The sequence below is a fragment of the Bidens hawaiensis genome, unplaced genomic scaffold (assembly GCF_021521415.1).
Source record: "Bidens hawaiensis isolate Kalapana, Puna unplaced genomic scaffold, B.hawaiensis_p1.1 tig00023990_1, whole genome shotgun sequence".
Lineage (NCBI taxonomy): Eukaryota > Viridiplantae > Streptophyta > Magnoliopsida > Asterales > Asteraceae > Bidens > Bidens hawaiensis.
Genome location: NW_027493771.1, coordinates 248777 through 262751, shown reverse-complemented (window position 1 = coordinate 262751; position 13975 = coordinate 248777).

The window sequence follows — 13975 nt, the reverse complement described above, 5'->3', positions numbered from 1 at the left end:
ATCTTCACGCATGCACTCCTTCTCTAACACAAACCGACACAACTCTTTGATATTTCCTCGCTTCGTCTTTCCAAGCAGGAATATAAAAGATTTTCTTCTCATTGAGCACCTGCAGATCAGCTTGCGATAAGTTTACCAAATGCATCGGATCGTAAACTCTTAGTACCTCTTGCTCATCCTCGTCTTCCATCACCGCCTCAGCTGTCTCACAATCTACAAACCACCACTTTAGGTCTTTAAGCACATCCTTGGGCATAAGCTTCATCGGTACTTCTTTCAAACACCGGATCGGTTTATACTTCATAATCATCCAAGGCTTTCCATCAGCTCTCAAACCTCTATCCTTGTCTTCAACAAGTTTTCCCTTTTGTGGCTTCAACAGCTCAAACTTCTTCTCTTTTATTCTCTCTTTCCATACAATTTTCCCAATGACTCTAGCCATTTATCATCACTTCGATTGATTAACCCTAATCTGGCTAAGTCTTTCACTTCACATTCCGGCAGTGTATTCAACGATCTTAACATTCTTTTAAAATACTGAACACCGTCATACCTGTTAACCACGAAGAGCCTCAACTGCTCATCATAGATCCAGCATATAATCCCTTTCTTCGCTTCAGCATAGCCTTTAATGTTGTAACTCTTCTTAAACATTGTAGGGACCGCCGGTTTCTTCGTTTTGACAAACCACTGAGCATAGCCTTCCTTCCATCTAGGCTGCTCTTCCCATTCAGACTCATCGCTTCCAATCTGTTCACTCAAACCTGCTTTCTCAACATCTGGTATCTCATGCTCCACATTCTCTTCTACTATCTCTCCCTCTTCTATCTCTGTATCAATCACAATATCTTCTCCAATCTTCTCTATCACATCACTTGGTAATACATCATCATCACCAACCAAAACATCATCCATCTCCTCTACGTCCACTACCACCACATCATCACCACCAGCTGCAGTTGTCGACTCCCCCTGAGTTGTGGAAGTTCCAAGAGCTTGATCAGTTCTTGGTAGCTCACCACCTGCATCTTTCGACGCATTGGGATCATCGTCTCTATCATTCCTTCTCTTGGTCCTCAACTCGTCGCCTTTACAGCTCGTCTCCCCCTGAGATGTCAAGAACTCCTTCAGAGCATCTATGATCTTTCCATGTTCTACCAGCAGGGACGACTGCATCTGATTCTCTGCAACTAGGCGTTGAATAGCCTGGGTCTGGATAAGATTCACCCTTGATTGTTCTGCCACGACCCGTTCAAGTGCTGCTATTCGTTCTGAGTCTGAGAGGGTTGCATCGAAATCGAACCTCATATGTGAAATGTCTTGAGTGTACTGAGGAGGGATTTCCGATGTCACCGGGACCTCAGAAGTAGAAATAGACGTAACCGCAGGTGGTATCGTCACCGATAGCCCTTCAGTGGCCACAACAGTCGACTCAATAAAGCGTGCCACGACCTCCGATGGAGTAACAGTCGGAGGCGGCAACGAAACGATCATGGGAGCCGAAAGTTGGAAAGTAGTGGGTGGAAGGCCAAATGTAGATGAGGTAGCCACCACGGGAACACCCGTAGCGCTTGGCCTTGTAACCTGTAGGGATGAGGGAACCATTGTCATACCGGATAGTGCTGGTGGAGTGAAACGTACCACCCTAGAGCTTTCACCGGCTCCTGATCCTGCACCTATCCGTTCCCTTCTTGACCTTCTTATCAACTGTTGTACCTCTTCCTCAAAGTCTGACTCGTCATCATCATCTGTTCTCTTTCTTTTCCCATGTAGTCTTTCTCGAGTCACCATAATCCTTCTCGCCTCTGCCACTTCATCATCAAAATCTGAGCCAGCCACCGTTGTAGTTGCCCTAGTAACATGCACAGTCGAGGCACGTTCAACAGGGACCTGAACGTTCTCCTCTGGATCCACCCGATCCATATCAAAGAAGCCTTGACCACCAAATTCTGCATCAAGGTCCACGTTCTCCTCCGGTGACACAACAGGAGCAGCAGGTATAGCTTGAGGTGCTCCTGCCTGTTGTGGTGCCGGGTCCCTAAACTCATCCCCACGAGCAGGCACATACCCCGGGTTGATTAAGTACCCAAAGAGTGGATTATGGCGAGGACGAAGCTCAGGTTTGCTCCTCGCACTGGAGGATCGACACTGGGCGAAGATCCGTTTGTTCACACTCTCTACATATCGGATCGGACGACGCTGAGGAAGTGTTGGAGCAACATGATTCAAGATCATTTGTAGGAATCTTGGATACATGATGAGTCGCTCACGCGCCATCGCTCTTCGTTGACGATCAATCTCATAAAAGACCATCTGACTAAAGCTGAATCGCTTGTTGTATGTCAGAGCAGTCATCGCTGACTGCATGGTCACGCCCATGCCATCAGTGCCCGACTTTCTCCCTGACATGCATACTATCATAACATGCATGAGAAAGCGCCACTGGTCAAGCAGAAAACCCTTCCTTCTCTGCGAATCCCCCAAGGGACCTGAATAACCCATCCTCAAAAATGCTCCATCGCGGAAAGGAGCTACAAACTCTGTCGGGTCATCCCTTGTCTCGTTTCCAAACTGCAGAGCCGCCCGGATATGTTCAGAAGAGAACTGAACTCTTTGATTGTTTACTGTTGCTCGCATCACCGGGGGTTCGACTCTACAGTCGTATTCCACAGTCTGCCAGAAATCCTCAATGTTGGGTAAGGATATCGGCAGAGTTGTTGTAATGGCGTGGAATATCCTTGAGCGTAAAAGAAATGTTATGATTTCGCGGAAATCATCAACTCCGCTCGCTTCCGGGTCTAATGTTATATACATGTTGTGACCCGGGAAGAACTGTCTTTGTTGATCACCTCCGTCATCACCGCCTGCACCACCTGCTCCAGCAACAGCAGCCATATCTGCAACAAACAGGTTAAGTTAGATAAACATCAAATCGAATCACAAGTTCGCCTGTTACCATGAGCGAAGTTGTGATCAATTCTGTATAGGCGAAGTTAAAGGTGAGGCGAAGTTGGGAAACAACTTCGCTTCAACTTGAACTTCGTCTGTAATAGTTAAGTAAAATGATCCAGGCGAAGTTAATGAGAACTTCGCCTAACCACAACATCGCCTCCTAAACTGTTTAAAAAGTAATTATCAGGCGAAGTTGGACCTTAGGCGAAGTTACGGATAACTTCGCTTAAACTGTAACTTCGCCGAATTCGAAACGGCGACAGTGAAGGCTGTTGAATCGAATCGATTTGGACAGTTTTGAAGATTTAGGCCAGTTAACACTTGATTTTGAGTCGATTTGGACGATTAATATGTTTACTATCACGTGAAAGTAAGTATGAAAATCAGGTGATAATGGTCGAAAGACGAGGTCAATAATCGAGTCGAAACGACCGATGATTAACCTCAAAAACAATGATATTAGAACCCTACACACCTATAATCGGATTAGAATCGGAAAAGAATGAACACAGAAGATCGATGGATTATGATCGATAAGTTCGCCTAGGTTTAGAAAGATAAGTTCGCTGTGAATTTGAAATAATGATACTGTTTGACTTTAAAACTTCTTTATATAGGGCCGCAGATGTACCGGCGAAGTTGTGGATAACTTCGCCTATCAGGCGAAGTTATGCAGAACTTCGCTGATATTAAAATTTTTCAAAACAAACCCCATAATTTGAACAATTTGCAATTAGGTTTTAAAACATCCTTTAAAGTGTTAAATGAAACGATCAAGACCAAGTAACCAGGTATAAAATCAAACAATTACAAAAGTAACAAAAACTTGAAAAATTAAAGTACACGGGATCAAATTTCAGTCTCGACAGGAACTACCATGTTTTGGAAAAGATTCGAACAGGAATCATACTAATTTCGTGACTGTCACACAGATCCGTGTTCAGCTGTATTATGACATAAAGAAACAGGTTGTAAGCAGGTAATATACTTAAAATGGTTTTCATCGTTTCTGTGATACGAGTTAGGTTCAATTAAGCTCAAAACTTAAGTGGGCAACAACTCAGAGATTATGATGCCTCCTATCTATTCTCAAGGCGTATTTGATTTTCCCCAAGTCACCCCGAATTGACCTCAACCCGTAGTGTCTGATTAAGTAGTAATTACTATTCGATCTTAGACTCTGTTTCCCGTTCACCTTCTTGTGTCTTGATTGATAATCATTATCATTATGAACTCTAGAAATTATTTTTTTTTTATTTTTTTTTATTTTTTTTTATTAACACGTATATACACAACTTCAAGAAGAAAATAACTGCAAGTCCCGAATCTGGATCACTGCAGCGTCTTGACACTCTATCTTCACGGGAATAAGAACACTCACGGGCTCGTGTATGACTGGGTAATCGATTTTCTGCCTATCATTCGGAAAGATATGTATGAAGACATGCACAACTCTTAAGGAGTTTCCACAAAAAAATCGAGTAGATTTAGTTAGTATTACTTCTACTTTTACGCACCATAAAAAGCTACCATGACATACAATGACTGTTCTAAAGACTTTTAAGCCTAATAACTTCACTAGTTAAGCACACAGAATCAGTATATCTATCACTTTCCAAGGTTGGATCAATTTTCTGTTAAACATAGTAAAGTAACTTCTTACGAAGTAGTAGACTTGAAAAATAATTTCATCTCCCTAAAAGAAAAATTTAACTTCTATCGCCCCGACCAGATCAAAGTCTTCAGGTTAACGGCTATCCCGAAGATCCAATGGATCAGCTGGACCGACCACATACTAGTATGTGTCCTTCTAACTAAGTATGATCGACTAATTTTCAGCGAAAGAATGAAAACTCATCATAAACCGCCCCGGTCACTTTCAGTCATCTGGTTAATGGCTATCCTCATATTCTACAAGTAGAAATAAGGACCAAACATATCCTAAGACATGTCCTTCAAACTGAGGCAACTGACATAGTTCTAAGCGATAGTGACGGTTTTTTTTTAATCAAAAACACAAAGCATGGTTACTCGGGATTGATCATCCCATTCAGCTCAACAAGGTTTTGAAATCTAGTTTTGTCAAACGCGTATTTGATTTTCCCCAAGTCACCCCGAATTGACCTCAACCTTTTCGAGCTCAATCAGCTTCTTCTCAGCACAATCCCGTATAAAATGATGACGTATGTCAATATATTTAGTTTTACTGTGCTTCACGGGATTGTTAGTTACTGAGATAGCAGCTGTGTTATCAATGCAAATAGGAGTAAGTGAGAAATTCAGACCATAGTCGCGCAACTGTTGTTGAATCCAAAGAACCTGGGAGCAGCAGTTGGATGCTGCCATGTATTCTGCTTCACATGTTGGAATTGCGACTGAAGTCTGCTTCTTGCATTGCCACGACACCAATCTGCCACCAAGAAACTGACATCCACCAGTTGTAGACTTCCGACTCTGATTGCACCCTCCATAATCAGAATCTGTGTAAGCGACTAGCTCCAAGTCTCCTCCTCTCGGGTATCACAACCCCAGCTTCGGTTTGCCCTTGAGATAACGCAGTATCCTCTTCGCACCCTTCAAATGAGATTCTTTTGGGTTTGCCTGAAAGCGTGCACAAAGACAAACAGCAAACATTATATCAGGCCTAGAAGCAGTTAAGTACATTAAAGAACCTATAATAGCCCGATATTGGGTTGGGTCCACGTCTGCATCGTTGTCTGAATCAGCACCCAATTTGTGATTGACGCAGACTGGAGTATCATATGGAGTGCTGTCCTCCATCTTGTAGCGTTTGAGAACATCATGGACATACTTCGTCTGATGAATGAACATCCCGTCTTTCTTCTGATCAACCTGCAATCCTAAAAAGAAAGTTAGTTCACCCATAGCACTCATTTCAAATCTCTTCTTCATGACGGCCTCAAACTCCTGACACATGGCGACCTTTGATGCAGCAAAGATAATGTCGTCTACGTAGACTTGCACCAGTAGGAAGTCGCTTCCTTTTCTCTTGAAGAACAACGTGCTATCAATCTTACCTCTTTCAAAATCATTCTCAAGCAAGTAATCGGATAACGTTGAGTACCAGGCACGAGGTGCCTGATGTAGTCCATACAGCACTTTACTTAGCTTGTACACGTGATCGGGAAAGTCAGGGTCAGGAAAACCCGGAGGTTGCTCAACATACACAACCTCGTCGACTTTACCGTTTAGGAACGCGCTCTTCACATCCAACTGAAAAACTTTCATCTCCTTATGAGCAGCAAATGCCAAAAACAGCCGAATGGCTTCCAATCTTGCCACAGGAGCAAATACTTCATTGTAATCAATCCCCTCTTGTTGATTAAAGCCTTTAACAACCAGCCTCGCCTTATTCCTGATAACAACCCCTTTCTCATCTCTCTTACATTTGAAGACCCACTTCGTGCCTATCGCATGCACATTTCTTGGTTTTTCAACCAAATTCCATACTTCCATTTTCTTAAACTGAGCTAACTCTTCTTGCATGGCTTCGACCCACGAGCTGTCCTTCAGAGCCATTTGATAGTTCTTTGGTTCAATCTGGCTGATGAAGCAGGTGTACAAGCATTCGTTGATAATGCCCGTGTCTTTAATGCTTGTGTAAACACAGGTGTGCTCATTCACGCTTTTTCTTGTTTGTACACCGGCGGACAGATCACCTATCACATTCTCCAACGGGTGATTTTTGTGAATTCTCGTTGTCGGAACCGAACTGACATTTAGATTATCTTCCAAGTTCGAAGATAGCTCATCCATGGTTGATTGATGTTGATAGTGAAACGGATTGATGAATTCCTCTTCAGTAGAGGCAGCAGGGGTATTGACAGCATTTGACGAGGAAGGCTGACATTCATCATACTGTGGTCTTTGCACCAAAGTGTCTTCCTCATCGCATATCATCTTCGTAGCAATTCGTTCCTCATCTTCTGCAAAATCCAAATAAGGCATGTTAAAAGATTTAAAAAGTCTATCATAGTCAAAAACCCCAGCGGGTCCCGTGCTTGGTTTTGGTGATTTGTAACTTGTGATATCAGTGTTACACACCACCTCAACCTTGCTGGTCGATGTATTAAAGACCCGTCTGTTGGGAGTCCCAACAACGTATCCGACTAAGATTCCTTCGTCGGCAACTTCACCAAATTTTGAATTGGTTTTTAATATCGAACACGGGGACCCGAATGGTTCAAGACCACTCAAGTTGGGCTTTCTCCCATGCATTAGTTCATAACAGGTTTTATTTAATCTTTTAACAGTTAACACTCTATTAAGGATATAACAGGCTGTTGCAACGGATTCAGCCCAGAACACCACGGGAAGTTTCAAATCAGCCAGCATGGTCCTGGCTCCTTCAATCAAAGTCCTGTTCTTCCTCTCAGCCACTCCATTTTGTTGCGGAGTGTACGGTGCGCTGTATTGGTGTTCAATCCCCTTCTGTAGGCAGAAGATCTCCATCTGATAGTTCTTGAACTCAGTCCCATTGTCACTCCTGATGTATTTAACTCTTTTTCCCATAATGTTCTCAACTTTGGTAATCAAATTTATTACCATCTGAACAGTTTCATCTTTCGACTTCAGGAAATATACCCACGAGTATCGAGAAAAATCATCAGTAATCACCAACCAGTACGATGTTCCTCCTAGACTTTTTACATTTACGGGACCGAAGAGATCCATGTGAAGTAATTCTAGGGTACTGACAATTGAATTGACCTTCTTGGTGAGATGGGATTTCTTGTGTTGCTTTCCCTTCTTGCATGATAAGCATTTGTCTTCGAAGTTGAAATTCCTCAAGGGAGCCCCCAAAACAAGCCCATTTTTGACAAGGTAGTTCATCTTACGAAGATGAATGTGCCCCATTCTCCTATGCCATAATTCGGACTCTGATTCAGTCGCTTTCGACAAAAGACACGATTCTTCAGTGGCCATTTCAGTAGACCTCATATCCATGATATACGTATTCTTTACTCTCGGAGCCTTCATAACAATCCAGTCCTCTGGTATCTTAAAACCAGGATACAACACTTTCGCCTCATTCTTCGTGAAATGCACGGTATAATCCTTGTCACAGATCTGCGAAACACTCAGCAGATTGTGCTTCAGTTCTTCAACAAAGTTAACTTTCTCTAGCGTCATCTTCCCGTTAGTCACAGTCCTAATTCCTGTGATCTTTCCACCGCTCTCTCCTGCGAAACTCACTCTACCACCTTGAACAGGTTTCCAGTCTTGTAACAATTTCTTGTTACCCGTCATGTTCCGGGAACAGCCGCTATCCACAACCCATTGATTGTTGGCAGCCCTGTTCAACTGTTCCTGCACGATTAAAGCAGAGAATTAAAATCTGGGGACCCAAGACCGATTGGTCTTGGGTCGATACATCCCGTACCTTGGCTGTCCAAAGTTAGTATCATAATCATTTCTGTGAGTCCTAACAGGATACCTTCTTGTGGATTGTCTATGAGGCCATCCATACCGTCTTGAATTAAATGAATTATTAGTTATGGTTTGGGTGTTACCAGTGAAAAACTGAGATCTATTTCTTTGAAAACCTGGATTAGTCCATTTTCTGAAATTAGATGGGTTTTCAGTTTTATCATTAAATTAATTACTGTTAGCTCTTTTCTCAGATTTTAAAGGCCTCACACCTCTGAAATTTTGCTTCAGAGGGTAACCAGCAACAAGATGTCCTTGTTGATTACATCTAAAACAACACCTGTTTTCAACTTTCTTATCAAAAGTTGTCTTAGATGTTGAGGCTGTATTACTGCCCGTTTGTCTCACATATGGTGGGACATACGGGTTTAGTGGAGACTTCTTTTCAGATGTTTTCTTTTTCTCTCCACTTTTTGGTAATACTTCCTCTTGATTTGTCTCACTCGACTCAGAAGACTTGTCCGAGTTAGATGAGACAGGACTCGGAGCAGAAATTTTAACACTTGCAACAGGCTTACTAACTTCTGGTTCTTTAGTAGTAACTGGAACTGGAACTGTCTGACCATAGTCAACATCGACAGATTTCTGATTACTAGGGTTAAAAGTGTAATTATGATTGAAAGGTGGTGGAACTTCATGATAACCAATTCCTCCCCTTTTTGGAGAACCTTGATCACTAACAAGGTGATCAAGTATAGCGGAGGAATTTCTGAATTGTTCCAGTTTCCTGTTAAGTTCCACCACTTTTACCTGGTGATCAGCTATCTGTTTTTCTCTTTCAGCTATTAGTTTGGTTTTTTCTTCTAGAACCTCATAGCTAAGATCAATCATATTAATTTTTTCAGCAAGCTTTGCTTTAAGACTTTTAATATCTGTTTCAATAGCTTTAATTTTTACTTTGTAACTATTTTCTCCAGCTTTAGTGAAGTGATGATCTTCTTTTAAAGTTTTATATTGCGCATCCAAACTAACAAACTGATCAGTTAGAGTTGTCAGTTGTTCAGACAGAAGTTCACAGTTAGTACAAGGGAGTTCGGTAATTACCTCGGAGAGCTGGTCTGCTACATCTGCCATGTACGCTTCATCTTCGCCAGTTCCCTTCTCACTATCTGCATTTTCGATGTTTGCCAAGTTGGCTTGTTCAAATACTTCTTCAACATGCAGATTCCAGTTGTACTCTTCATTCTGTCTGGAAATCATGGCTCTATAGTCATTACCACTACCTATTTGCTGTGTAGATCTGTTCTGACTGCGTTCTACACGTTCATTCTTGCATTCTTTTGCAAAGTGGCCATTCTGCTGACAGTTGTAGCAGCGAACCTTTGACTTATCAAACCCTGGCCTCTCTCCGACAAACTTCCTGCCAGTCTTCTTCATGAACCTCTTTACCCTTCTCACTATCATGGCCATCTGCCACTGCAGATCCATCTCCTCCAGATCATCAGCATCGATCTGGTCATAATCTTCATCCAAAACTGCAGGATCAACGATCTTACCCTGAATGTAGTTCTCATACGAAGCAATAAAAGATGCATAGAGAGCAAACTGCTGTTCAGCAGATTTGACACTCATGGGCATCTTCGAGTAGTTGTTGTTTGAAACACTTGGGGAATAACTACTCTTGGTCGCTTGAGGTTGAGAAGCATTTGACCCTCCAGCTACATAGCACACATCACCGTTCATATTGAGAGATACATGTCCTTCATGTGTTGAGCTCGCGCCTGACTCTCCCTTAGAGTAATAAGCATATGATTCCGTTTTCGAACTTGATCCGGAGTTAACCTTTGCCCCATACATACCCGGATCTTGAACCTGATCGGTAGGTGTCTCCTTTCGTACCATGTTCAGTTCAAACGTTCTTAGCTTGTTAACTGCTGTCTCCAGGTCATAGTCAGCAAAGTCTTTATCTTCTCTTATCAACACTGTATACATCTCCCATTTTGGTGGGAGAGCATCAAGAAGCTTCTCAACAATCTCATCTTCTTTGTATGCAATTGAATAGTTGCTGAGTTCAGTCATCAGATGATAATATCTGGTGATAATATCATCAAGTGATTCGTTTTTCAGATACTTGAAGACGGAGAATTGGGTTTTTAGAAGTTTAATCTTCGAAGCACGAATTCCCACATTGCCCTCAAAACGGTTTTCAAGAGCTTCCCAAAGTTCTCTAGCAGTCTTGTACTTTCTGAAAGTGTGCAAAATTTCTTGTGGAAGAGCCATTGTAATTGCTGCATGAGCTTTACTTTCTACCTCATACATCTTCTTCTCTTCATCTTCCATCTCTTTGTACTTCTTGATCTGATCACGACCTTCATACTCAGTAGTAGGTGGAATGTAACCATCTTGTATACACACCCACATCTTGGCATCTTGATACTTGACATATTGTTCAAAACGATCTTTCCACGCTACATAATCAGTTTTCTTAAGCATCTTAGGTGCCTTTGTAGCCGAACCTGCTTCTACTTCCATCTTTACTAGTTCAGTAATGTTTATCGAAGATATCTTTCTCTAAACTCAAAGAAATCCGAAAATAAAAAATTTTATTTTCAAACAGCGCTGTTGGCGAAGTTGTGGATAACTTCGCTTAAAGCTTAACTTCGCGTGAATTTGTAACGTCGCTCACTTTCTTAAATTCGCTGGATTGGCGAACTTGAGAATAACTTCGCTTAAGTTGAGCGAACTTGGGAGGTAGGCGAAGTTGAGGGTAACTTCCCTTAAGATAAGCGAACTTGAAGAGGTAGGCGAAGTTGTGGATAACTTCGCTTAACCTTATATCTTCGCCGAAACCCTAATTACAGTGACGGCAACTTCGCCTGATGAACACGAACTTTCTGCAGATTAGATTTCTGGGTTTTTCGAGGTGTGTGAAGGTGTTATGGGTTGTTTTTGAAGGTAGGGGGTGAGTAGGACACAAAAACTCAGAAAACTCGTCCCGCGAATAGTCGAACGGAACGATTTCTATACCCGCGTGATAATCCCGAACCACACAATCGAGCAAACGCTCTGATACCAATTGTAGGTTCCCAACCGGATCTACACGAGATATCACGTACTACGCAGGTGCGGAATCCCTACGTAAGACGTTACGAGTATAGAAAACAATACGATTAACACACGATAATCAAACACGTTGTATACCAACCTTAAACACGTGATACGAAGATCACTTGATTACAGACTCTCTCTGACTCGAATACACGAAAACTGTGAAACTGAATTAATTCTTAATAAGCCGTAACAGATGGCTTATATAATCACGACAACTTCGCCTGGCATGTTCAGGCGAAGTTGTCACTAACTTCGCTTGACTAACAAGTTCGCCCATATCAGCGAACTTGTTAGCAACTTCGCTTATACAAAACATAAAATATTACAAACGCGATTACAGACACTAGACATTGAACTACTGACATCATGCACCAACATCGTCTTAATTTCGGGACGAAATTTCCTAAAGTAGGGGATACCGTGACATTCGTCAATTTCGGGTTTTGTTTGTATTCGTTTTTGTATTTGTTTATTATGTAAACCGACCCGATTTGTAAACCGAAGCTTATGTTATAATCAAAATGATGGATTTATGTTACAATATTGTTTCACAGTTGTTTGTTGGGTCTTGAAAACATCCTACCTTTATTTTTATTTTTATTTATTTATTTATTTTATTATTTTTTTTTGTTGTTTTGTGTTTTTGTCTTGATCCATTTTGCATGAAAACTCTTGTGTCTCACACCCATATTTGACCACCAACATTACCCTATATATACACCACCTTTCCTCTTCATTTTCCCTTGCTACAACTCCAAAAAAAAATAACTCTCTTAAAATCAAAGATTCAAGGTTATCTTCTTAAGTGTTCTTGAAGGTTTTTGGTCTTTCATCTTAATTAGTTTATGTAGCCTTATTAATACTTGTTTATGGTTGTGCAACATATATATAATATACACCCCTTGTTTACCTTTGGTAGTTACTTCTCCGATTCCGGTCGGTGAGGTTTCGAACCCCATAAGGCAAGGCTTCATGGAGGACTTCGTGTCCTTGATATATATACATCTATATAACTTGTTCATACATATTAATCTTGCTTATTTTAGTTTGTTGGTCATGTTTACAAGTTCCATGGTTATGGGCTTTTAAGAGTCTATGCTTCGGTTTAACCGTAAATATCTCTAAACCGTAAACCGAACTTTGTTACTAGTTTTGTTTGTTTAAACATACTTAGTGTTAGATCTAAGTTTCAAAAATCATTTTTACAAATTCTATGGTTATGGGTTTGTAGAATCTTACCTCGGTCTTAACCCGAAACACGATCCGAACCGAAAACCGAACTTTTGTTTAAAGACTTTATTGTTAACTTTTGGTATTTTTTATTTGTACATTATTATACAAGTTCTTTAGTGTTTGGACATGTGGAAACCATCTATGAACTTGTTGTGAGATGGAAACCGAACCAAACTGATTCTTGCTCGCTTAAGACACACAAGTGTGTTTTTTTTAGCCATCAAGACTTGTATATTTCTTTAAAAATAGTTACAAAAATATTTTCTTAAGTACTTTGGAAATGTTGGATCCAACTTGATCTCATAACAAAGTTTGGACCGACAAAACCGAACACTTGCTTAACGTGCGTTGTTAGTTCTAAAACAATGGAACTACATACTTGGTTAAGTCTTATTAAATTTTATTGAGTTATCTCATAACATTCAATATTTTGGAAAGTTGACTTTGGGTTTGACCAATTATCAAGATCCGAATTGACAACCCAAACACTCGATAAAAAAAAACCCGTTTTAGTATCTTTATTCCAAATGGATTTGCATTCTTGCATTTTACCCACCTTATTACTTAACATAGGTTGAGTAAATATTAAGGTTAGATACTTTAACCCGGTTTCGAGCAAACTTACATTTTTAAAGGGTTATTATTATAAATTCTTAAATAGTTACATTTTAAACCTTGAACTTTAATTATTTATATTTCTCAACATTTATTTTGTTTAAAGACCTTCAAGACAACCTTTCTAAATTCAAGACTTCTTTTCTTTTTAGGCATTGTGCGTTAAACTCGTCGTTCTGACAAATCTCCAAATTATCATCTTTCAAGTTTACTACTTGAAGGTGAGTACTTCATACCCCATTTTCCATCTTTTATTTTGGGGGTGACATTTCATACTTATTCAACAAAATGCTTTATATTTGAATCTTAAACCACAAACGTAATTGTATACTTTACCTAAATAATTGCTCGATTGGTGTTCTATGCTTATATGCCTATGTGTTTATCGCTTTTGGTTGGTGGAACTATAAAATCCTAGACTATTTGGCATCCCCTTATAGCAAGGTGTCGTTAACGTAACGCAATTAACGATAACTATAAAATCCTAGACTATTTGGCATCCCCTTATAGCAAGGTGTCGTTAACGTAATGCAATTAACGATAACTATAAGGATGTCTGCGCAGCTCCACGCGCCAGACTCCTTACAAGGAAGCCTGCGTGAAGACCAGCTGTTCCTGCGATACGCGAGGCGAACTGTTCCCGCGACGCGCAAAGGATTGTAGTTCTTCCCGC